Source organism: Eschscholzia californica, unplaced genomic scaffold, assembly GCF_041429995.1.
Source record: "Eschscholzia californica isolate CP2 unplaced genomic scaffold, dmEscCali1.0.p SCAF_4, whole genome shotgun sequence".
NCBI classification, from domain to species: Eukaryota; Viridiplantae; Streptophyta; class Magnoliopsida; order Ranunculales; family Papaveraceae; genus Eschscholzia; species Eschscholzia californica.
The window spans coordinates 48,998,781-49,022,365 of record NW_028238461.1 but is presented as its reverse complement, the minus strand read 5'-3'; the positions used below and the strand labels follow the sequence as shown (position 1 = coordinate 49,022,365).

General features: G+C 35.4%; 2 long non-coding RNA genes across 3 annotated transcripts; one reads left to right on the top strand and one right to left on the bottom strand.

Moving 5' to 3' along the window:
• Window positions 1–101: 101 nt before the first annotated feature.
• Window positions 102–2,683, top strand: LOC147545587 (uncharacterized). Its single transcript, XR_015224057.1, has 2 exons — window positions 102–239; window positions 2,299–2,683. It is a non-coding gene; the product is annotated as an uncharacterized LOC147545587 (long non-coding RNA).
• A 10,784-nt stretch (window positions 2,684–13,467) lies between these two features.
• On the bottom strand, window positions 13,468–15,840 carry LOC147545586 (uncharacterized). 2 transcript variants are annotated; one of them, XR_015223789.1, is made up of 3 exons: window positions 15,689–15,840; window positions 15,555–15,596; window positions 13,468–14,472 (listed from the first exon to the last, which is right to left on the bottom strand). It is a non-coding gene; the product is annotated as an uncharacterized LOC147545586 (long non-coding RNA). The 2 variants fall into 2 exon arrangements; XR_015223788.1 differs by having other exon boundaries at window positions 13,468–15,596; window positions 15,689–15,808.
• Between the last annotated feature and the right edge of the window lie 7,745 nt (window positions 15,841–23,585).

The following is a 23,585-nucleotide window of genomic DNA, read 5'->3' as shown; positions in this document are numbered from 1 at the left end:
TTAACTATTCAAATTTGGAAAACAAACATCTTACTTCCAAACTAATTCAACCAATTCAGATTCAACTAATTCAGTTCAGCTAATTCAGATTCAGTCAATTCAGATTCAGACACCCACAAAAAAACAAACACAACCTTAGTGAATGAAGAATGGATAAAGAGGAAAAGAGGTAGAGATGGAGTTCTCTAGAGAGAGAAAGAGGCATGATGGTGGTCTTGATGTCATCTAAGGCAAAAGAGGTAGATTTCTTATCTCCTAATTCTTTTGTAGGTTTTTTTAATTAATTCCATGATAGGTTTAGTATTGTTAATCACATAAAGTTCTATAAAGAATGATTGAATGATTTAGATATTAGTTCTATCTTGAATTCCATAAAATATCTATATAGGACAATGTTTTGATCTATCTTCAAAATTAGATCTGGATTTATTGGTAACGAATCTAGGCGTCTATCTTATATGGTTGGAAAGGTCTGTTTGTCTACTTTCTAGTGGTTCAAACGGTTAGTTAATTGGAGTTCCGAGCAAGGAGATATAATAGTTTTCGTACGAGGTGTCACAGCAGTCCCTATTGTATTTCGGTTTAGATTAAAATTAGATCTGGATTGATTGGTAATGAATCTTGGTGTGTATATTATATGTTTGGAAAGGTCTGTTTGTCAACTTTCTAGTGGTTCAAACGGTTAGTTAATTGGAGTTCCGAGCAAGGAGTTATAATAGTTTTCGTACGAGGTGTCACAACAGTCCTTATTTTATTTCGGTTTAGATTAAAATTAGATCTAGAATTGATTGGTAATGAATCTTGGTGTGTATCTTATATAGTTGGAAAGTTCTGTTTGTCTACTTTCTAGTGGTTCAAACTGTTAGTTAATTGGAGTTCCGAGCGAGGAGTTATAATAGTTTTCGTACGAGGTGTCACAGCAGTCCCTACTGTATTTCGGTGTAGATTAAAATTAGATCTGGTGTTGATTGGTAATGAATCTCGGTGTGTATCTTATATGGTTGGAATGGTATGTTTGTCTACTTTCTAGTGGTTCAAACAGTGAGTTAATTGGAGTTCCGAGTGAGGAGTTATAATAGTTTTTGTACTAGGTGTCGATACAATCTCCAATGAGCGAATTGATTGAGATAATTCACATGGTTTCTATTCTTTAAGCAATGTATTTCCTAGGTATATGATACCTTATATTGGTGAGTCTATATTTGTTAACTATTATTGTTATTTGTTTGTTTGATGTTGTGATCCACGTGAGGATCTTATTATGAGGATCTTATTATGAGCATCATCCATTTTGACTTGCCATGTGTTGTTGGCTTGAATGGTTTGGTGAACTTGTTTGTAATTCTTTATTAGAGCCAATGTTTGTGGTGTGATGCTAATATGATTGTATGATGCTATTATGTGTGTGATGCGATGGATGTGATGGAGGGTTGAATGAGTTTATGTGGTTGGTTCGACCCTCTCTACCGGAGTCCGGAGGTGATGTAGGTATGGAGCGTATGGGGTCGGCGCTAACACAATGGATGACCTTGTGGACCACACTCTCATTCGACTTATGTTTGTTGTGTGATGCTATTATGTGTGTGATGTGATGGAGGGTTGTATGAGTTTATGTGGTTGGTTCGACCCTCTCTACCGGAGGCGATGTAGGTATGGAGCGTATGGGGTCGGCGCTAACACAATGGATGACCTTGTGGACCACATTCTCATTCAACTTATGTTTGTTGTATGATGCTATTATGTGTGTGATGATGGAGTTGATGGAAGGTTGTATGAGTTTTATGTGGTTGGTTCGGCCCTCTCTACCGGATGTGATCTAGGTATGGAGCGTATGGGGTCGGCGCTAACACAATGGATGACCTTGTGGACCACACTCTCATACAACGTGGACACCAACTTGTCATATCATTCGACGAGAGTTGGATGATTGTGTGTTTTGACATAATGTTTTGTCGACTTAATTGTTAAGTTAGGGTTGTGTAATGGTCTATCTTGGTGAATAGTGTGATTTTTTTATATCTATTGAAAAAGAGAAAGATTACTATCACGAGAGTTAATATTGGATTAGAATACAAGGACGTTGAAAGCCTAATAATCAAGAACATAAATTACTAATTTCTACATGTGTGTGGTAAATCTCGTTGTATTATGTTAGTTGTCACGTTAAATTTCAGATAACGCCAATAATGAATATGAATGAAATACTTCCTTCATTGGGGATTGAGCTTGCCTACCCGAGACTTAGGTTTGAGGAAATCTACTGCAGTTGGGTTTTAACCCAGCTATTTCATTTTTCAGGTATTGATTGTGCACTCATGGTAGGCGTCGCTCGTGGATCCAGTTTGAAGGTCTCAAATCTTCGATTTCAAGGCGGCTTGAGATTTGGGATTTGGGGCGCTACACTCCGTGATCATATTGTCACTAGCATCCTTGCTATTGTTACCAGTGAAATCTATCTGTCGGTTTAGGTCAGTATCCAAAACATGGAGCGCACTATTCTCAAACCGTATTTTCATTAAAATTAACCATGATCATGCTATTTGACAAAATACATTTAATCTCATTCTCGGTCATTGTAATAGATTAAGCTCCATTGATAATGATTCATTAGCGTCTAATAAACGAAAAACTCTAATGTCATTTTTGTTTTATATATTAATTTGAGAAGGGGATATGGATCACATGATGACCTGTTAAGTTCTAACCATGTTATTAACCCGTGAAGGATTAAAGCCTCCAAGCCTTGTATTCTTGACTTCAATCTATAGGATTTGAATTGGGTCCTCTAAATGTCATAAAAAGAAATAGCAATAGAAAGCAGAATTAACCTGATTTTTATGGTTCATGAAATGCATACAGAATTAACGAGGATAACAATGTTATTAAATCCATTACTCACATGAGTCCAATAATGTGTTCAATAACGGTGACATATTGATAAAAGAATGGTTTCGAGAATTTTAATTTTATATAATCCAATGAAGAAAGAAGCTACAATATCTAAACTGGTAATGTTTGAATTTTTTTGAAGTGACAATGCGTTGGGACTTCAGTTTCACTCAACTTATTTAAATCGATTTATGGCTTAGAAATTGGTAGTGTATATACTTCAGAAATGTTTTCGGTGGACATTGTGATGAACCAAATAAGCTTTTGTGATGTTCTTGGGGTTATGAAACATACCCCATACCGATAAAGTTTGAAACTTTTCCTTGACAAATAATTACAATGATTTTCGGGTAATGACTTAGTCCAGGGATCGGAGCATGGCAAAGGATAATTCAGTCAGATATATACCTGATCGAACAAATACAGACAGATTGAAGTTTCAAAGAACACTGAAATGTGACAAGTAAAATTACATGCTCCAAATTTAAAACTAAAATATGACAAGTTCTCCAAAACAGGACAGTAAAAATAAACCAGATTACAAGTAACTCTCACTCTCTCTCTCTCAATTGATGTGGATACAACCGAAAAACAGGACAGACAAAGAATCCGAGTCTACTTCTATCTCTCTCTCTCTCTCTCTAAATGGATGTCTATGTGACCGAAAAACAGGACAGAAAAGTAATCATAAAAGTCTACTTCTTTGGCACATCGATTGAAAATATATCGTCCAGTCTTTAAGTTTTTCGAGAAACAAGACAATGTAATCAAATATACCATTCCCAGACACCGTTATGTTAAACTGGGTGCGAAGTACTTTTCGTCTAAACAATTCGATGAACCAATTGCTCCAAGGGACAAGGTCGTGGCTGAGGATTGAGAGACCCCGTGTCAAACTTTAGGTGAGGCCCCATATGCTAAAGTATAAAGTTAATATTTTTTACGTCAATAAACAAAAAATTTAATTGATTCAATTATATATAAAAGAATCGTGAACAAATCGAAATTCAGAGATTTATAAATTACTTCCGGAACAAGTTATTAAACTTTTAAACTACGAAACAAAACATAATGAAAATTAGACACAATGGCCAAAAAATAATATCAAGAAGTAGAATTTAAGAGGTTATATAATCCAAAAAACTTTATAAATTAAATTTTATTAACAAACTAGTGTTGGCTAAATCTAAATTTATTTAGAGATGTGCCAAGTTCAAGAAACAAGATTAACACAATAATGATTTGATTTAAACTTCAACAAGAACAATAACCATTTTGAAATCAAATAGATAGAAAAGAGGTTATGTAGAACTAAACTTTGAAATCTCATATAATAAAAAAAATTGAAATTACTGGAAGTGGGTCTCGAACCATTGCCAATGAACGAATTAATAACCCGCACATCGTCCAACCCAAACACCAATCAACTGCTGATCCTTACATGTAATAGTTTGGAACAGCCGCACATATATAGAACTAAACTTTCAAATTTAAAGTAGGCCCTTCTGTGGTTGGGGGGCCAGTGCGGGCGCCCTGCCCGCACTAGCCCATCCACGGGCCTGGCGAGGGATCATAACAATACAGCTAGGCACCCCAGATCAACAAGACTTCTTAATTAGTAGAACGATATAATATATAATTGACGTTTCAGCGAGAAAAAAAAACATAATTTACGGTAACCAGATTACATTTTTTACTTTTTGAGTAACCAGACAGCATTAGGCCTATTAAAGGTTAGTAGTTAGTACAATAAGGTTATTAACCAAACAGCATTAGCCCTATTAAAGGTTAGCAGTTATTACATCTTTTGTCCTGATTAATCTTGCTACAGGTGTTTCAGTAATTGAGATTATATCCTTCCATAGGGAAGAGATATATGCAAGTAACCCGTCGGTATGTGAGACATATAAAGGGATCACATTCATTCCATGTCATGAATTGCTTTCTCTAAAAGTATTATATTGCACAACGACTACCAAAGTTGGCTACAGACATGTTTTATTTTGCAAACAAATTATTATATAATCTTAACATAAACTTAGAGAATTTTGACATCAATGGTGCTAAATCAACTTCCACATCATTCTTGATGAACAATACTTACTAACAATGTGGTAAACCTACTGCAGGAGTATAAAAACATATCCCATTTATTCAAATTCTTTTCTTATAAGTACCTAAGTTATATGAGAAAGAATGCAAACATAAATTAAAAAGAAAACAAATAAAGATAGAGTGAAGTTGATTCTTCTGCTGGGGTGGCAGTCCAAGAGCACTATGATTGTTAAGGGACAAAAGACTCTCCAAGAAAGTAGTAGAAAAGCTACTAGGGCATAGTTTTGGAACTCAGGATGGGAATCCACTTACATCAACCTCTGTCCAAGTAGCCTTCTTCCAATTGTAACAATAAATAGACAGACGTTCATTTTTCTCCCAACTCGGACTCTACGGATACCAAATAGATGATGTTACGAGAATCTTATCATCTGACCCTATGAAAGTATGAAACTTGACCGTTAAGTTGTAAAATGTAAATGTATAAAGTTGTAAAATGTAAATTAGAGAGATGTGTCACTTAAAAAAAAAATAGAGAGACATGGTGGTTGGGATTTAGTACAGAGTATGTGCTTTTAACAAAAAAAGAAGAAGAAAAAAGTGAAAGTAGGCGAAGAGATTGTGGCCCTTAATTGTCTGCCTCGGATAACCAATGGGCGGTCAACTTTGGGATGCGAGGTGGGGGTTTTTAACTCAAAACTTTTATCATATCTTTGAAGTTCTTAAGACCTTTGAAGTTTAGCGTTATTGGTTTCGACATTTTTTTAATAACTTCGAAGTTTTTTTTATTGGTTCAGACCTTTATTTAAGAACTTTAAAATTTTGCGTTATTCGTTAGATCTTTTTTAAGAACTTCAAAGTTTAGTGTTATTGGTTTCCAACTTTTTTTAAGAACTTTGAAAGAGCGCTTTATTTCGTTTTTTATGGAAAATTAAGAATTTTTAATGAAAGATCTGCCCAGAAACTTTTCGAGACAAATTTATTCATAAATTAGTCAAATTCAAAGATCCAACTATTTAGGTGGATCTTTGAAATTCTTACTCTGCGTGTACACACGCGCTCGTACTTAGTCTCCACCACAAGGGGTCATTTCTTTCTTCCTAACAAGTAACAACTTACGTATTCTCTACCTCCACAATTATTTAAAATTTTAATCTTAAAGTAATATAATTTTCTTTTTGATATTTAAAGTTTTTAAGTAAATATAAACTTTCATTTTAATTATTTAAAGTTTTAAACTTAAGAGTTTTAAATTTTACAGTTTTAATCTTAAAAGTAATATAATTTTTTTTTTTGATATTTAAAGTTTTTAAGTAAATATAAATTTTCATTTTAATTATTTAAAGTTTTAATCTTAAAAGTTTTAATCATTAAAGTTTTAATATTTAAAGTTTTAATCTTAAAAGATTTAATATTTAAAGTTTTAATCTTAAAGGTTTTAATGTTTAAAGTTTTAACCTTGGAGGAGGCTTGATTGAAGCACATAATGATAAAATTATTCAAATGTCTTGGAACCGGAATGGACTTTACCTATGGTGTACTAGTGAAGTTTAAACCAAATCCTTTAACCGAATCTAAGGAGTACATCCATAAGCTGAAGAAGGCATTGGTTGTTGCTTCAGACAACGATGAGCAACCGGGTATACTATTTGAAAGTAATGATTTTTTTATGTGAACAAAAAAAATTTGTTAATGCTATAGGACTTGCAAAACTTTGTACAAAAAAGACAAGGGGACTGGATGTAGAAAAGAGGAAGAGATGAAGGGTTGAGAAATGTGGAAGAGAGGAAAAAACAGCGTCTGGAAACAAGGGTTGAGAGGAAGAAGCAGAGCGGAGGTAAAGTTATAACCCTCGGTACAGAATTTGTTAGTTGATATTAGGTTCAATCAGTATGTTTTTGTTGAGTACAATTGCTGATAGTATGAGTTAGATATTTTGTGTCTAAAGATAATTACAACTGCTGGTACTCTAAAATTGTTGAAATCAGTATGTTTTTGTTTAAAGCAAGAGCAGATACACTTTTATATTCATTAAGTTTCTGTTTTAATCTGTAATCTGTCTTCGTATAAATTAGCCTTGTGACATCAAAGGTAGGGATAGAAGATCAACTACATCGTGTAAAACTTTAAATATTAAAACTTTTAATCTTAAAACTTTTAAAATTAAAACTTTAAATATTAAAACTTTTAATCTTAAAACCTTTAAAATTAAAACTTTTAATATTAAAACTTTTAAGTTTAAAACTACATACTATTTGTTTATATGTACTAAACTCTGTACTTGACTACCTAAAATATTAACGTGCTTGTTACTTGTTAGAAAGCCAGAAAAGAAAGGGGAAAAGATTCACGAATATTACTATTTACATCCACTACAAATGAAGGTTAACCTATTGTCTTAATTTCAGTAGATATACATAAATTACATTCTACAGTCTTAATTTTAGTAGATATATCATAAATTACATGCTACATATATGCGGCATTATTTATGTTTACTTTCGCATGAAATTGCATGTAAAAGAACAAGTGGACTAGTATATCATCTCGAACACGTAATGCCCGTGTTACCTGTATGTAACTATGTGGTACGGACAACATGCACCATCGTGCTAGTCAAAACAACGTATTTAGGTTTGATATGCTTGTGTACGAGTCCAGAAAGATGCTTTTAGTCTATATATGCCTCCTATCCACGAGCGTACAATACGCATGCAGTGCAAGATAGCATCACTCTAGATTATATCCAAGAGCTTGGGATTATGGTAAAGTTGGTTTTGTAAAGTGATGCTTTAACAAGTTAGAGATGGATTTTATCTGTTCTTTCAGCTGGATAAATGATTTGCATCTTTGCTTGCTTTGCTTATTCGATCACTTTCGACACACGAGCAAATTTCAGACGAGGATTGCACTTAATGGCTTGTCGACATTGTCAAAGAAGCGTCAAAGAAGAAAGACATTATATAATGTGGAATACAATTTTCGGACCTTTGCATCTGAACCTACTCTTGATGCTTTCAGATGAAAGGGACAATTGATCCAAATTTTCGTAGGAGTATCTTTTTTTAACCAGAGCCCAAATTTTCGTAACTTTTGTCGACGTCCCTCTTCAGGAGCGTTGACAAAAGCAACAGTAATAGAAGAATCTTGCTCAAAGTGGAAAGGTGAAGTGAGAGTAATGAGAGAAGTTATTAAATGCTGAAAAAAAGAGCGATGATAATCTGTCCTTGTTTTCCTACGTTTAGACGTAAAGAACTACACCCTGTCCAACATTAAGGAACCCTGTTCCAGCCTTATCAAGTTTTACTTTGCAACCACCAAATCATGATTCTGTTACTGCAAAAACGAGAAAGCAAAAGCCATTCGAAATAACTTAAGAAAAAGAATGGAACTCTAAATGCAAGACCTCAAGAAGAAAAGTTTTTTTTATAAAAAAGTAAAGTAAATAGAATGGCGAAGCAATTAAACAAAGCAATGGTGAGAATACTAGTCATTCCTTCGAGATTCATTAAGGAAACAACATATGCTAAGTAAGGGGGTTAAGAAGACACACTCGTTTGCCCGTTAAGATATACGTAATTAATATTATTATTTGTGATGCCTCGATGCACTGAAAATAGCAGTATATACTTACAATTCTGCTATCGTACATAGTTCAGTATATCTAATGAAACTACTAGGTGAGCATTATAAGGTGATCAGTGTTTAATAAGATACCTTGTGAGCACGAAGAATGTCTCCTTTAGTAGACTGAAACTCCATGAGGGTCTTCCCCATAGCACTATCTAATTTAAGATTGGGGAAACACTACTTTATGTAGCACAATTTTTTCTAGAACATATACCAACTTAGAAGCAGTCGTGCTAGTCAACACCATGTATTTAGGTTTGATATGCTTGTATACGAGTCAAGCAAGATGCTTTTTTTTTTTTTTTTTTGAGGGTAAAAGCAAATACTATTAACTAACCGAATCCATACAAATTACAATTAGTTAATAAAACGGACTAAAACACAACAAACTAACATCAGGGGGTTAACAGAGAAGCAGCTAAAGTGTGGGCGTCCTTATTATAGATTCTATTGCAATAGCTCAGTTCCACGCGTTTATCAACCACCTGTACACGCGCCCCTTCTATGTCCCTTATCAAGCGCCACGGTACGTCCTCTTCGACGGTCAGGATTGCGTCAATTAAAACCCTAGCATCTCCTTCCAGAATAAAATCCTCCAACCCTAAATCTGTCGCCAGTTCCATCCCACACCTAAATCCTTCTAACTCACTGAAAATTGGCGATTTTGGTATTATCATTTTAGCTTTCGATCCAATGATCTCTCCTTTAGAATTTTTTGCAATGGCCGCGCATGAAGCTTGGTCGTCTCTGTACGACCCATCGAAGTTGATTTTTATCTTCCCAATCGGAGGGGGTATCCATTTATTAACCTGCAAGATCGAGTTAGAGTTATCATTTATATTAAGTTCAGTGATATACCTGACTTGATCCATCGATTTCCATACACATCTTGTTGTATCAGGAGGTTTAGCCTGGAAACGAAGCTCATTCTCATTTTCCACCATTCCCACAACAGGTAAGATACTTTAAGCCATTCATTTCCATCAACTTCCTTGTCTATTAGTATTTTAGACAACATAGTTATTGGATTTAGATCTGGTTGTAGGTGCCGATTAATTCCAGCCCTTGTTGCGAGTTCAATGAAAGTCGGACATTCTCCAAACAGGTGATGTTGTGTCTCTGTCTGATTAGTGTTACACATCTTGCATGTTTGATCCAGATGATTGATTCGTTTTCCTATATTAGCTAAAGAGGGTAACCCATCATGCACCATTTTCCAAATAAATAACTGTACTTTTGGTTCCATTTCTTTCTGTTTCCAAAAAAGCTTCCATGGGAAATCGATTGCCTGTTCTGAAATAGTGGGTAAGTTCTTTATTTGAGTATAAAATGACTTTGTTGTGAATTTGCCATTATCCACCGGACACCAGATTAGTTTGTCTCTCTGATTATATGTGGGGAGTTGAATATTTAAGATAGCTGTTGCTGTAGCTGAAGGAGTTGAAGGAGATGTCCTTTGACCAAGGTGACAATGCGAACAATTTGTCGGATAGGACAATTGATGTGGAAGATCATCAAGTCCGATTGATTTAGGGATCGTAGAGTTGTAGCTAGAGACCAACTACGATCTTCGAATTACGAAGTAATTCGCGGCTAACTTCGATCGGATCCTACAACGGGTTACACATAAGAGTGTCAAATTGATCTAGGATATGACTAGTGGGAGTGAGATATAATCATGGGAGTGTCCCATAAACATATCTCATAGGCCTAAAAAGGAATTAGGCAAAGATAGTACAAAAAGGCCAAAAACAGGGTTTTTGGGCCTTAGCCGATTCGGGCACTTCTAGGGCTCGGATTGGGCTGATTTTTGGAGGGACGTTTCCTTATATTATGAACATTAAATCTGCCAATTTTGGCTGGGTTTGGACGTCATCTCCTTAGGTAATTGAGAAAATACCAATAGTTGCTATTTTCGACTATTTCCCTAAATCTTATTCTAAAGGGTGTTTTAGGAAACCTAAAAGGAGGTGGATTCTTATTAGGGTTCTATATAAACACTCTTAGGGCAGAGAATAAGGTGTGGAATTTCTCTCTAAGCTTTCTTACTCTACCACATCAAGTAGAGAGGAGAAAGTGAGCTAATTCCCATTAACTATCTATCTAGTCAAGCAAGAAGAAGGTCTTCTTATTATCCAACCACCATTGGTGTGCTAGCTATACAACAAGGTGGGAGATCAAATTGATTGCTCGTGTCCCAAGTAGAGGAGCTACACTTGAAGCTCTTGGTCTTCTTCAATCAATTCAACTAGTTCGAGGGAAAAGCGATTAAGGTAATCTACTATCTCCATTAGTTTAATTACTAGTTTTGCATGTGATCCTGGGAATACTAGTGTAGACATTAGATGTCTTATTTCCGCTATAAACACTAGTAGAAGGGTGTAAATCCCTACAGTAGCCACATCAAAGTGATTAGTAATGAGTTCTTCTTTCCATCTATTTTGATGTCGATCTATCAAATCCGAAACCCAATAAATATTAGAAGGTAGAGTGACAGTAATGGTTGGAGTATTGTGTTGAATACTAGGGATCCATGGATCAGATCTTATCTTGACACTTGAACCATCTCCAATTATCCAGAGAACATTGTTTCTGATGACATTTTTTGTTTTGGCCATAGCTTGCCAAAAATGAGAAGAACTTGTTGTATTGTTTTCATTCCAAAAATCATCTTCTCTGAGATACTTGGCCTTTAGGATTTTTACCCAAATAGAATTAGGGTTTGTCACAAACCTCCATGTCATTTTTGCTATTAGTGACAAATTGATCTCTTCAATAGATCTAATACCTAGACCACCCTTGTGTTTAGGACTTGTAAGGATATCCCATCTAATGAAGTGCATCTTAGTTCTCTGTTGTGAATGATCCCACCAAAAATCTCTCTCAATCTTTTCAAGATCTGCAACTACTTTCTTTGGCAATACCTGAAAACTGCAAGGATATGTACAAAAAGCTGATAATATAGATTTGATTAGTGTAGTTTTACCTGCTTGAGTAATATACTTGTTTTTCCAATTCGAAAGAGCATTATTGAATTTATCTATAAGCCAAGTATAACTCTGAATACGGTTTCCTTTTTTGAGAATTAAAGCTCCTAGGTATTTCTCATGGTCAAGCATAACAGGAGCTTCGAGTAGATGAACAAACCGATCTTGGATGTCCTGAGATACATTCTTGCTAAATAGAAGAGAAGACTTAGAGAAGTTTACCTTTTGTCCTGAGAAGGCTGAATATTGATTCATGAGCTGTACTATAGTATTGAGATTATGTTCATTTGCTTTACCAAAGACAATTAGGTCGTCCGCAAAAAGCAAATGTGTTATGCTTGGACTGGCCGGAGTGATTCTGTACCCTGTAAACAAACCTTGTAATTCATAGTAATGAAATAAGAGAGAGAGTGATTGTGAGGATAGAATAAACAGGTAGGGAGAAAGAGGGCATCCCTGCCTGAGGCCCCTAGAGGCCGAGAAGTTACCCACTCTTTGCCCATTGACCTGAATATTGAAGGTAGCTGTTGTGATGCATGACATAATAAGATTTAAAATAGGTCCCTCCAGACCAGTAGCTTTGAGGACTTGAGACAGGAAGTCCCAATTGACTCTGTCATACGCTTTAGCCATGTCCATCTTTAAAGAGAAAGTGCCCTCCTTATCTGTACATTTTTTCATGGAGTGCATTAACTCTTTAGTGATGATGACATTATCCAAAATCTGTCTATTGGGGACAAAGGCATTTTGAGGCCAGGCAATACATTCATTTAAGTATGGTCTAATCCGATTTGGTATCAATTTAGTGATGAATTTATAAACCGTATTGCAAAGGGCTATGGGTCTGAAATGCAAGGCCATACTCGGGTTCTTCAACTTTGGAATTAATGCAATTGTCGTCTGGTTGATAGAAGGGTCGATAAAACCCGAAATGAAAGCCTCTTGAATATATTGGATCAATTTCGTCCCTATTGTGTCCCAGTTATGTTGATTAAAAAAGCAAGGAAGTCCATCAGGACCAGGACTCTTTATCGACCCCATATTCATGACGACTGATTTGATTTCTTCCGAATTAGGGACCCTTGAGATGTTGGCCAGCTGATCAGGCGAAAAGACCTTATAATCATGCATTAATTCGGTTGGCGGTTGATCCACTGGTTCAGCTGAAAATAAATTCTGAAAATGATTGATGAACTCATTTGAAATATTATCAAAATCCCTAATAGTCTGACCATCTTCTGAAATTAATTGATGAACCTTGTTTTTCTGCCGACGCACCGACATAGCTAAATGAAAAGCTCTGGTATTACGATCCCCATTATGTACCCACCTCGACTTGGCTCTCTGTTCAGCCTTTGTACATTGGAGATTTTCCAAATGCAAAATGTCTTCCTGAATTTTACTTTCAATTTCCAGGTTTTCTGTGGAAGGGTTAAGAACCTGAATATCCAGAAGTCTCTTTCTTAGAATATTTAATCGATTCTTTATAGTTCCGAAAGCCTTCTTACTCCAACCTTTCACTACAAAATAAACGTCCTTTTGTTATGGACAAAAACCGTAACAGATAATTCAAAATTCGTAGCAATTGAGCATTTGTTATGGACGACGTACCGTAATAGATATTGCCGTCACAAATACCATTAGCTACGAACTTTTTGTTACGACCCCTAGTCCATAGCAAAAAGTTGGCTTTTCGCTACGAGACAATCCATAACAAAATGTGATTATATTTTTATAGAAAATGACCGTTGAAAGTTAGTTATTATGACTTTGGTCGTAGCAAATATAAGGCATGATTAGTTGTAACAAAAGATCAATTACATTTATAAAGCATTTGTTAATTCATTCATATATAATCCTATTGTTCTTAATAATCACTATATCTATGTATATTTACACACAATACTAACAAAAAGAACTTTCTTATTGAATTAATTGTAACACTTTTATTGCTTTACATCGCATATATCCATATAATGGAGTATTAGAAAAATTATCCTTGTGATCTTACAACTTGAACTCCTCTAACATTAGAGTATAAATTACCATCTTTATAGAACTTGACATATATAGCTTAAGCCGAGCCTCTCCTGTCGCTTGTGTAATTTGACATATGTTGTTCAACATGGTTCCTGTGTTAGTGAAGAAAAAAATCATGAGTTTGAAGAAAAACTAACAACACATTAATCAACTCCACCTTAGTGTTCAAGAATCATCATCCAAATGTAAGAAACTATAGCTGAATCTTGTTTTCTGCAATTGCAAACATCGGTTCATATTCTGTTTTTCAATAGTTAATATCTAAATTCAGCCCTTTATTCGATATAGCAAGGATAGATCAATATGTAAAATGAAACAGTGAACAAGAATCATAAATTAGATAGTGTGCCATTACTATCTGACTTCGGTCCATAGAAATAAGAGGCAGGTTGTCAATTCCAAATGAAACAACTTTGATCTCAGCCAAGGTAATGTTATTCATCAAACTCACACTACTTCAATTCAACCGACGTCGTCATGTATGATCTTAGAATCAAATTATGCTTCAACCAAATATTCAACAAGATTTGAGCACTAAATATAGAAATAATCCATAAAAATACTACCCAGAGAGAGTGCCAAAATCGCAACCATTCCAGCTGGCTCCGTGGTTCGATATTTCTGGTGCAATGACATCTTCATTCTCGGAATCCTGCAACAATAGTCTTATAACTACAACAAAAATAAATTTAGTGGTTATATAATACTCATGAAGTCATGATGCATTTGAAGTATGAAGAGAGAACCCATCATGTCATTGAAATTCAACACGTGCTGTCTCGCCAAGACGTTGTTATGCCGATATCTATTGGTTCTTTCATCCTCTCGCAGACATAAATATAGTGAGACTCTGAATCCTTCAACACAAACTCTGTCTCAAAAAGAAAATGAAAGAAAATAGAAAGTGAAAACGAGAATATTTTTGAGAATCTTGAGGGAAATTGTTCATTGAAAATCCTAAACAATTACTAATTACTATTCATCTATTCAGGTGATGAATCTAAACTTGCTCACTTTCCCTAGCATTTGGGCAACAGTAAGAGGAGCATTTGTACCACGGTACTATTACTCAGAACACTACTAAAATAACAGACATAGCCTAAATCCAAGTAAATAGATTCCACAAAAGCCAAGATCAGGTAGTCCTAATTTAGTATAACAAATTGCAATCGCGAAAATGGACACCAAACAGAATAATCAACGAAGAATACCATTAATGCCCGCCTTTTTTCTCTTTTCAGTTCTACCCTTTTCCTACATCATCATCAGAGCTTTCATTCTCCTTGATCTATCACGCTCCGTCTAGAATTAGGTTTCTCAATGAAATGGGAAGGCATAAACACAGGTCTTCTAGGAGTTTCTTTGATCATAGATTTCTTATGGGTTTCATCTTCATCTCTATCTTCTACATATCAATCAATCGCATCTAATTGGCATTTGATAAATCAATAGATGTGTAGTACCAAAAATTAAAAAGGTTAAATGCAGATAAAAAACATATTCTAGGATGAGATTTTGCTTGAATTTCTTATTAATCAAATGCTTTAATAGAAGAAAACTGGTGGCAGAATTTCTACTAGTAGAGATTCAGAAAGAGTTCTTTCTGCAACTAATAATGATACACTTGCACCTCAATTAGAATGGGATGAAATATCACTACACCCGTTCCTCGTCTTGGTGGAGCAGCTATTCAAGGAATCTTCTATTTGTCTCTTGTTCTAATCATACTGGGTAAAAATAATCAAACCATAACTTAAACCACATAAAAATTTACATGAATTAAGATGAAAAGATAATATCTAATATCAAAGCCGAAATAACCAAAATCATCAAACCCTTAGCCCAAACTGAAAGATCTATCAATCAATTCTAGGGTTTTTTAACAGAATAAGTGAAATAAAGGTATTTCCAGAAAGAACAAACATAATAGATTTGAGGTATAGACTGAGTTACCTTACCGACACAAGAAATAGCCGAAGAAAGACTTCTCCTCGACTGCAAAGAAGATCTTCAAACATATCAAATGGAAAAGAAACAAATCAAAAAGAAAAAAATATTGGAGACCAATTTTTTAGAGAAAAACCTACGAGAATTGGAGAGATTTAATGTGAGAATCAAGCTAATGATTTGGAGATGAACTAGCTTTGTTTGTCTCTCTTTCTCTCATTCTGCTTGAACTCGTTTTTACCCTAGTCGACTGAATTGGGAAACCCTAAATTTTGGCCAATTTTAGAGCGGGCACTCTAAAAGTATAAAATATTGGCTCTTTTTAATGCGTGCTTCCTAAAATTTTTGGCGCCCTTTTTCGCTTTAACCTTTTATTTTCAGCCAAAACTTTTCCCTCGTAATTTCATCACCATTTGCTATCATTTAGACCCACTAACTACGGAAAGCTCATAGCAAATGCTCACCAGTTGCTACGCTTAACGTATTGTAGCAAAAAGGCATTTTCTTAATTTTCAAAAATTTATGTGCGTGATGCACTTGATATGGACACATGTGTAGCAAGTTAACACAGGGTTTGTAGCTATTTGTTAGCATTTACTACGACTTAAAAATGTCCATAGCAAATGTTGACTAATAGCTACGGTATTTGTAGTCCGTTACAAAAAAGGCGTAACTAAAGCCCGATTGTTTTGTAGTGTTTGATGGAGTCTTTTATGTCGTTGGTCTTACTTGTAAACGATCCATTTGTTGTGGCCCATTTTTCCTGAAAAACACTTATGTAGTCAGTGTGATGCGTCCAATAAACTTCGAACTTGGATAGAGTTGTGGTGGGGATTCCTTGCGTGATTAACTTTAACAGGATGGGAGCGTGATCACTATTGTATCTAGGCAAGTGAAATACTCCTGCCTCCGGAAATTGCATGAGCCAACTAGCGTTGCTAAGAACTCTGTTCAGTCTTTCCTTCGTAAGATGATGCATCGCCTTGGAATTGGTCCAAGTGTAGGCCGGTCCATTAAAACCCAAATCCAGAAGTTGCGCATCCTGGATAAATTTCTGAAAATGATTCATAAACGGTATGTTAGAACTCCCCCCCCCCCCCCCATTTATCATCTCTATTAGCCAAGGCATTTAGATCCCCAATACACACAAAGGGGTTATTGATACTCTCAATTCTATGTAACAAATTACGCCAAAAGGGGAGTCTATTTTGGACACAAGGGGGACCATAAATGCAAAAAATATCCCAAGAAACATTATTAAGAGTTACATTCGTAATAGTAGCATGTATAAGATTGGACGAGGAGAAATGAATATCTAACTTTATATCGTTAGACCAATGTAAGATCAAACCTCCACTTCTGCCGACAGATGGAACCGTGTGGAAATTAGTAAGATTATAATTATTAAAACAAGACAGAGGTATATAGTTAGAAATTCTCGTTTCCGAGAGAAAAACAATAGAGGGATTAGTGGAAGAAAGGAACTGCTGCAATGTTACTTTTGTCGGGTTGTTCCCCAGACCCCGACAATTCCACGCCAAGATATTCATCGTTGGGACGGCATTTGGGTTGCCGTTACCCATTCATCGTTATTTTCCTTTGCTGGTTGACGAGTTGTCTTGCGGTACTGTTTTTTGATCCGAACTTCGGAAAGAGTCATGTCTTCATCAATCTGATCTCCAGCACTTTGACCAAGACCGTGATCCTGGATCTGTGTCTCTCGATTATGATTGTATAGATCATTAGAGTAAACTGCAGAAACACCGTGTTCCGTCTGTACCTTGCTTCGTTTAACCTGACATAAACTCGATAATAAATTACCATAGTTAGTTCTTATCCGGGGATTATTAGCACATACTGTTTCAATATGATTATCCTCACTATTATCGATATTAAGATCATTAAACTTGGGTATAAGGTCAGATCCCGAGGATCCCAATTCTTTAATTGGGTGTTTATTAGAAAAAGGAACCTTAAAGGTTTCTGGGAATTTAGGGGTCATGATCTTTAAGACTCTGTTTCTATCATTTTCTGAAAGGTTTTGTTTAAGCAAGTCTCCAAAAGCCAGAATAGTGGGACAAAATTTCATAGTATGGCCAATGAATCCACAATAAATGCAAAATCTTGGGAGTTTCTCAACCCTAATTTCTATAGAAACAAGTTTGTTGTTCGAGAGTTTAAGATTAACTCTCGGATGGAAAGCCTGAGTAATACACAGTTTGACCCTAATACGACCAAAAAGACACCATTTGTTAGCATCTTCTTTAGTCGTCGGAATAATAGTTCCCATAGTACTGGCTAAACGGTTAACTATAGTACAGTTCAGATGACTAGGAGGGATCCCATGAAGTTGGACCCAGAACCAAACATGATCCACTATCTGTTCTTCCGGAGGGATATCTGCGTTGCATTCTTGAAGTACTATTAATTCATCTTGCATAACCCAAGGTGTACTCTCCATCGCGATTTCCATTTCAGTAGCCATGACGAATTTGATCATAAATAAGTTGTCCTTAATCTCCGAAATAGTAAATTTGTTAGGGCCGTGTATAACCCTTGTGAGACGATACATGGCTTGACCTAAATCGATCTTCTTAGGACTCTGGAACCATACAATGCCTTGCTTAATTAGATCTGTTTCCGAGTGATCAACATCGCCACCATCCACCGTTAATGGAGGACGTTCATCAGTAGTTAACGCCTCAAATTGGCGTAAGAATTGACTGTTTGTAGTATCCATTGGACAAAGGAGGAGAAGAATAGCAGTAACGAACAGAATGGAGACTAAATCTCGACAATAAAAGCCCCTAGAGAGCGACGAAATGAGAAGATTTCAGACTGAAATCAGTCTAAATCGAGCAAAAAAAAAAAGCAAGATGCTTTTAGAGGATTGAAATGATTTGCATCTTTGCTTGCTTTGCTTATACAATCACTTTTGATACATGGTCAAATTTCAGATGAGTATAGGCTCCCGAGATGATTGAAATGTACTATATGGCTGGTAGACATTGTCAACTAAGAAAGACATCCTATAATGTAAAATACAATTTTCGTACCTTTGCTTCCGCTACGAAGCTGAACGTACTCTTGATGCTTTCAGATAAAGGGACAAATCCAAATATTGTATAATCTTTGTTTTTATTCTGAAATTTAGTCAATAGGACATCATTGTAAATCTTAATAGCATGACTACCTGACAGGAGTACGAAATTAAGTCAATAAAGAAGATTATTTAGGACTGTCGTCGACTTTGACTTTCGGATCCCTCATCAATTTTGATAAAAATGAAGAATTTACTTACTAACAATGTGGTAAAGCTATTCCAGGAGTATGAATTTATGAAAACATATCACTTTTATTCAAAAACTTTTCTTACAAGTATTACGTTACATGAGAAGGAACGCAAACATAAGTTAAAAAGGAAGGGCAAAAAAAGTTCCTAGATAGAGTGAAGTTGATTTCTCTACTATGGTGGCCTCAAAGAGCATTCAGATTGTTAATGGACGAAAGACTTTCAGAGAAAGTAGTAGCAAAGCTACGAGGGCATAGTTGTGGAACTGAGGATGGGATTCCACCTACATCAACCTCTGTCCAAGAATCCTTCTTCCAATTGTAACAATAAATAGACAAGCATTTCTCCGTCTCTAGACCCCGTATAGATGATGTTACGAGAATCTTGTCTTCTGATCCTATGAAAGTATGAAACTTGACACTAGGACCCTTCCCGTTATAGAAAGGCAATTTGAAACAACTTACTTCATTCCATCTTCCGCTCTTAGGAGAAGAACTAGTAGACGTTCCATTGATCTTATCATCCTTGTCCTTGTAATCATCATTTTCGTATATATACATGTTGAACATACAATTGTTCACTTTAACTACCACAGCTAAATTCCCATCCACTTCAAATAACTGAGCAATATCTTTGAAGTTCAAATATTTTTCGAGAACCCGAGGGTGATCAAGGATGAAATCAGGAATTGTGATTGTTCTAAACTTCTCGTTTCCTACATCAAATGTCACCAAGTATACAGGACGGTAACCACTTCTCGACGCCCAAAAATCAAGAGAATCATTGGACCAGTAAATAACATCATTCACATAAGCAGACCAATTTGACGATACGGCCAAGACACATACCAATTTGTGTTCATTAGTTGCCGGATCAAAACCAAATGCGTAAAACTTTCGAAAACGGATACATTCTTCACCCACGAGTATGGAGGATAATTGAAAGCAAGGCTATACTTCTCCAGTACTGATATTGCGTATACGAACAACATTATTTCTGTATGACTGAATGAGGCAGATTAAGTCGTTCACAGGTTTTGAAATGACATTGTAAGATGACGAGTCTATCTCCCTTACTGTGTCAACGACTAGTTTCAGTTTTGTATTGTCTTCTTCAAACAAGAGGTCGGTTGTAATGTGGAACTCCTTAAATGGCCAATTCTCGAAGAATAAGGTACCTCGTAACCTTCTTTTTCGGGCTTGTTCTTGTATATGTGTACGTGGTAGAGGAATAACGATAAATAGACGAGAGGGGAGGCATGTTCTGGAACGAGTGAGATGTAAATCAATGAATTGTTGATCTTTTTGGATTAAGTAACACCATCTTTTACAGACAGTCTTGAAACGGGTAAGGGACTTCACTGGAAGTCTGTTTAGTATCTCAAATACTAACCAACGAAACTTCTGTAAGTGATGTTTCGTTGCACTGGTTTGAAAAACCGAAATATTTCGGTTTTTCATTCCTTGCCAAGAACACACCTTCATTTATGAATCAAAAGGAAATAGAGAGATGGGGAATTTGGTGCGTGTGTTGTTCTCTATTTCAAATGGGGAGGGTATTGTTTATTTATAAACATTCAATAGATGCATTTGAATGTATTCATCCATACAATGGGATGTGCCCATTGATTAAATCAAATGCATGCTACTGTTGGTGAAAGGGTTATTGATAGAATTAGAGAGAAGAGATAATTCTTATTCCATTATTATTGTTAGTTACAACTGAACTATATATAGAGTCTCACAGTCACTCTATTAGGTAAGAAGACTAATTAAAATATCCTCTCAATATCACAATATATCTTTCATAAATACAATACAAAATAATATATTTGAAAGATAATATCATGTTAAGTCTTCATCATCTAACGACACATGTTGTTGATGTCTTCATGATCCAATGGCAGATATTAGTCTCATTTACATCCCCCCTCAAGCTAAGATGGTCGTTAGACTTGTTTAGCTTGCCATATAAATTGTACTTCTTCCAATTTGTCAAGTCTTCTTCAAACTTTCTTCTTGTCTTTAAACCTTTTTTTTTCGTCTTGTTTTTTTTGTAACAATGGATGCGATTTTTTTTTATATACCCCTTACAAAAGAAGTGAAAAACCAGAGCTAGATCGACTTCCCTTTTTTTTAGCACAATTACACCCTTCATTGTTAGAAAGAAAATAGAAGAATTAGAAGAAAAGAAATAGATAATCAGAGCTAGGCCTTGAGTTCAGAAAATCTTAATTAAATTCTTTTTTTTTGTTTTGAGAAAATGAGAGAGAGAATTTTAGCTAGAAAGCAGTGGGGTCATTGAAAACCCCATGAGAGAGATAGAGTTATATGGATTAATAAAAGAGAGACTATAAAGATCCAAGAAAATTGTAACTGTAGAAAAGAAGCCAGTTACTATAATGAGATTGAAGAGAAAGGAAAATTTGGAAGAATTTGAATCAATTTACCTCGATTAAGATCAATCTTTGAATTGGATTCATGCATCCTCTAGATAGTAGGAAGGTAAAGTAGAGATTGAGATTTAAGAAAGGAAAAATTAAGGTAGCTAGGAGTAATCAAGGTTTTGATGTTCATAAATCTTGATGAACTTAGGTGACACATGAGATCAAATTGTTGATACTTGCAAGGAAGAAGTAATGTTGTAATGTAAGACATCCAGAACTCGTTCTCTCTTTGTCTTTTTTAGATCTTAAACATTCTTCTACTATGGAAAAGTAGGAACAATTCTAGATCAAGAAGTTTATTATTCTTTTTCTAAACTAAATGATTAAAAGGGAACATAAATTTAGAAATCAGTAAAAAAATAAATTAATAGACAATACTCCGGCGGACGGTAGTCATTGATATTGGCTACCGCCGCCGGTTTTGCGGAAGCTCACTAGGATCTAATTCAATACTCGTTGGAGTTTTTAGGCTCTGGATACTATGATAGAATTAGAGAGAAGAGATAATTCGTATTCCATTATTATTGTTAGTTACAACCGAACTATATATAGAGTCTCACAGTCACTCTATTAGGTAAGAAGACTAATTAAAATATCCTCTCAATATCACAATATATCTTTCATAAATACAATACAAAATAATATATTTGAAAGATAATATCATGTTAAGTCTTCATCATCTAACGACACATGTTGTTGATGTCTTCATGATCCAATGACAGATATTAGTCTCATTTACAGTTATACCCATTCACATTTAAAAGTTTGAAAATTTCCAACAATCACCCCCACTTTTTTTTCCATGCTTATTAGACATGCTTAGGGTGTTAAACTATGTCAAATATCAACCGTTATGACCTCGAGGGAATGAAAACTCAGACTCTTCAAGAAGCAGAGCAGTAGTCAACAGTTGGTAGCCCAAGTGGTTCCAAGGTGTTGACATAAACTACAGAAAGCCCTGGAGGTCCCAGGTTCGAATCCTAGAGAAGGTGGAATCTTTGGTTATTTGAATTGGGATTATTAGGGTATAAATAACGTAGTCAGGCTTTAGGCCATAATTTAGTTGGGCTATAGGCTCGGTCTTGTTAGTGTTTGAAGGGCGGTTATCAAGCTCATCACATCTTTGATGTATCAATGCCAAATGTAATGACTATCGTTGATCGTAGTCAATTTCCAAAAAAAAAAAAAAATATAGCAGTAAGCTAGGCAAAGTATAGATAATGTTCTGCATTTTTTTTAGTGAGATAAAAAATTATCTTAATTTTTCTCTAAAAGCAGATAGAAAATCCACAGTATAAAGAAAGATGAGAAAGGGGAACTTCTTAGAAACTTTAGAGTGGTCATGATTGGAGATAAATGGGGTGAACAAGACATCCTTCTTCGACATTGTTGGTGGCTCAAATAATACAGGAACTAGGTTAGCAGCAGGTCCCTTGTGCCACACCTTTGCTCCATTTATTCTTCATCCTAAGGTAAGTTACCTGCATAAGCAATTGATACCTTAAGAGATCTTAAGTCAAGAGAAGATCAAATAATAGGTTAATTAACTTCTATGCAGCATCTCGTCATCAAATTAAGAAATTGCTTAGGTATCCAAGGAACAGATTCAAATAGGTACCCAAATTTAGGAGCTTGTGGCAGCCGCCAAGATACACAAACAATACCACCTCATTTGAGCATCAATATTAGGTAATGGTGAAAAGTAAAACAAGTGAACACTAGCATTATCATCATTCTAGAATCTAAAGTAAATTCCTGAGGCCAGAAAAAGGGTGACAAGGAACTTGAAAATATTAAAATTTGATTACAAAGAATGCACCTCATTTGCAACTATTTCCAGACGAAGAGGAGTGTTGAAACCCTCTTCAGGGATGTCGACAAAAGCAACAGTAATTGAAGAATCCTGCTCAAAGTGGAAAGGTGAAGTGAGAGCAATGAGAGAAGTTCGTCAATGCTGAAAAAAAAAAACAATGTACTTCGATAATCTGTCCTGTTTTCCTACCTTTAGACGGTAAACAACACCCTGCCCAAGATTAAGGGACCTTGTTCATGTTAGTGTATTTATGTATACTTGATTTATTTGTATTTGTTTTCATTTCTTGAGGGTACTAGTGTACGTTGTATTTCTCTTCATTCTCTATAAATATATCCTTGCCTTAGAAGTTAGGGCATCTTGAGTTTCAATCTTTACAGTTCCAGCCTTGTCAAGTTTTACTTTACAACCACCAAATCATGATCCTAGAACTGCAAATACGAGAAAGCATAAACCATTCGATATCACTTAAGAAAAAGAATGGAA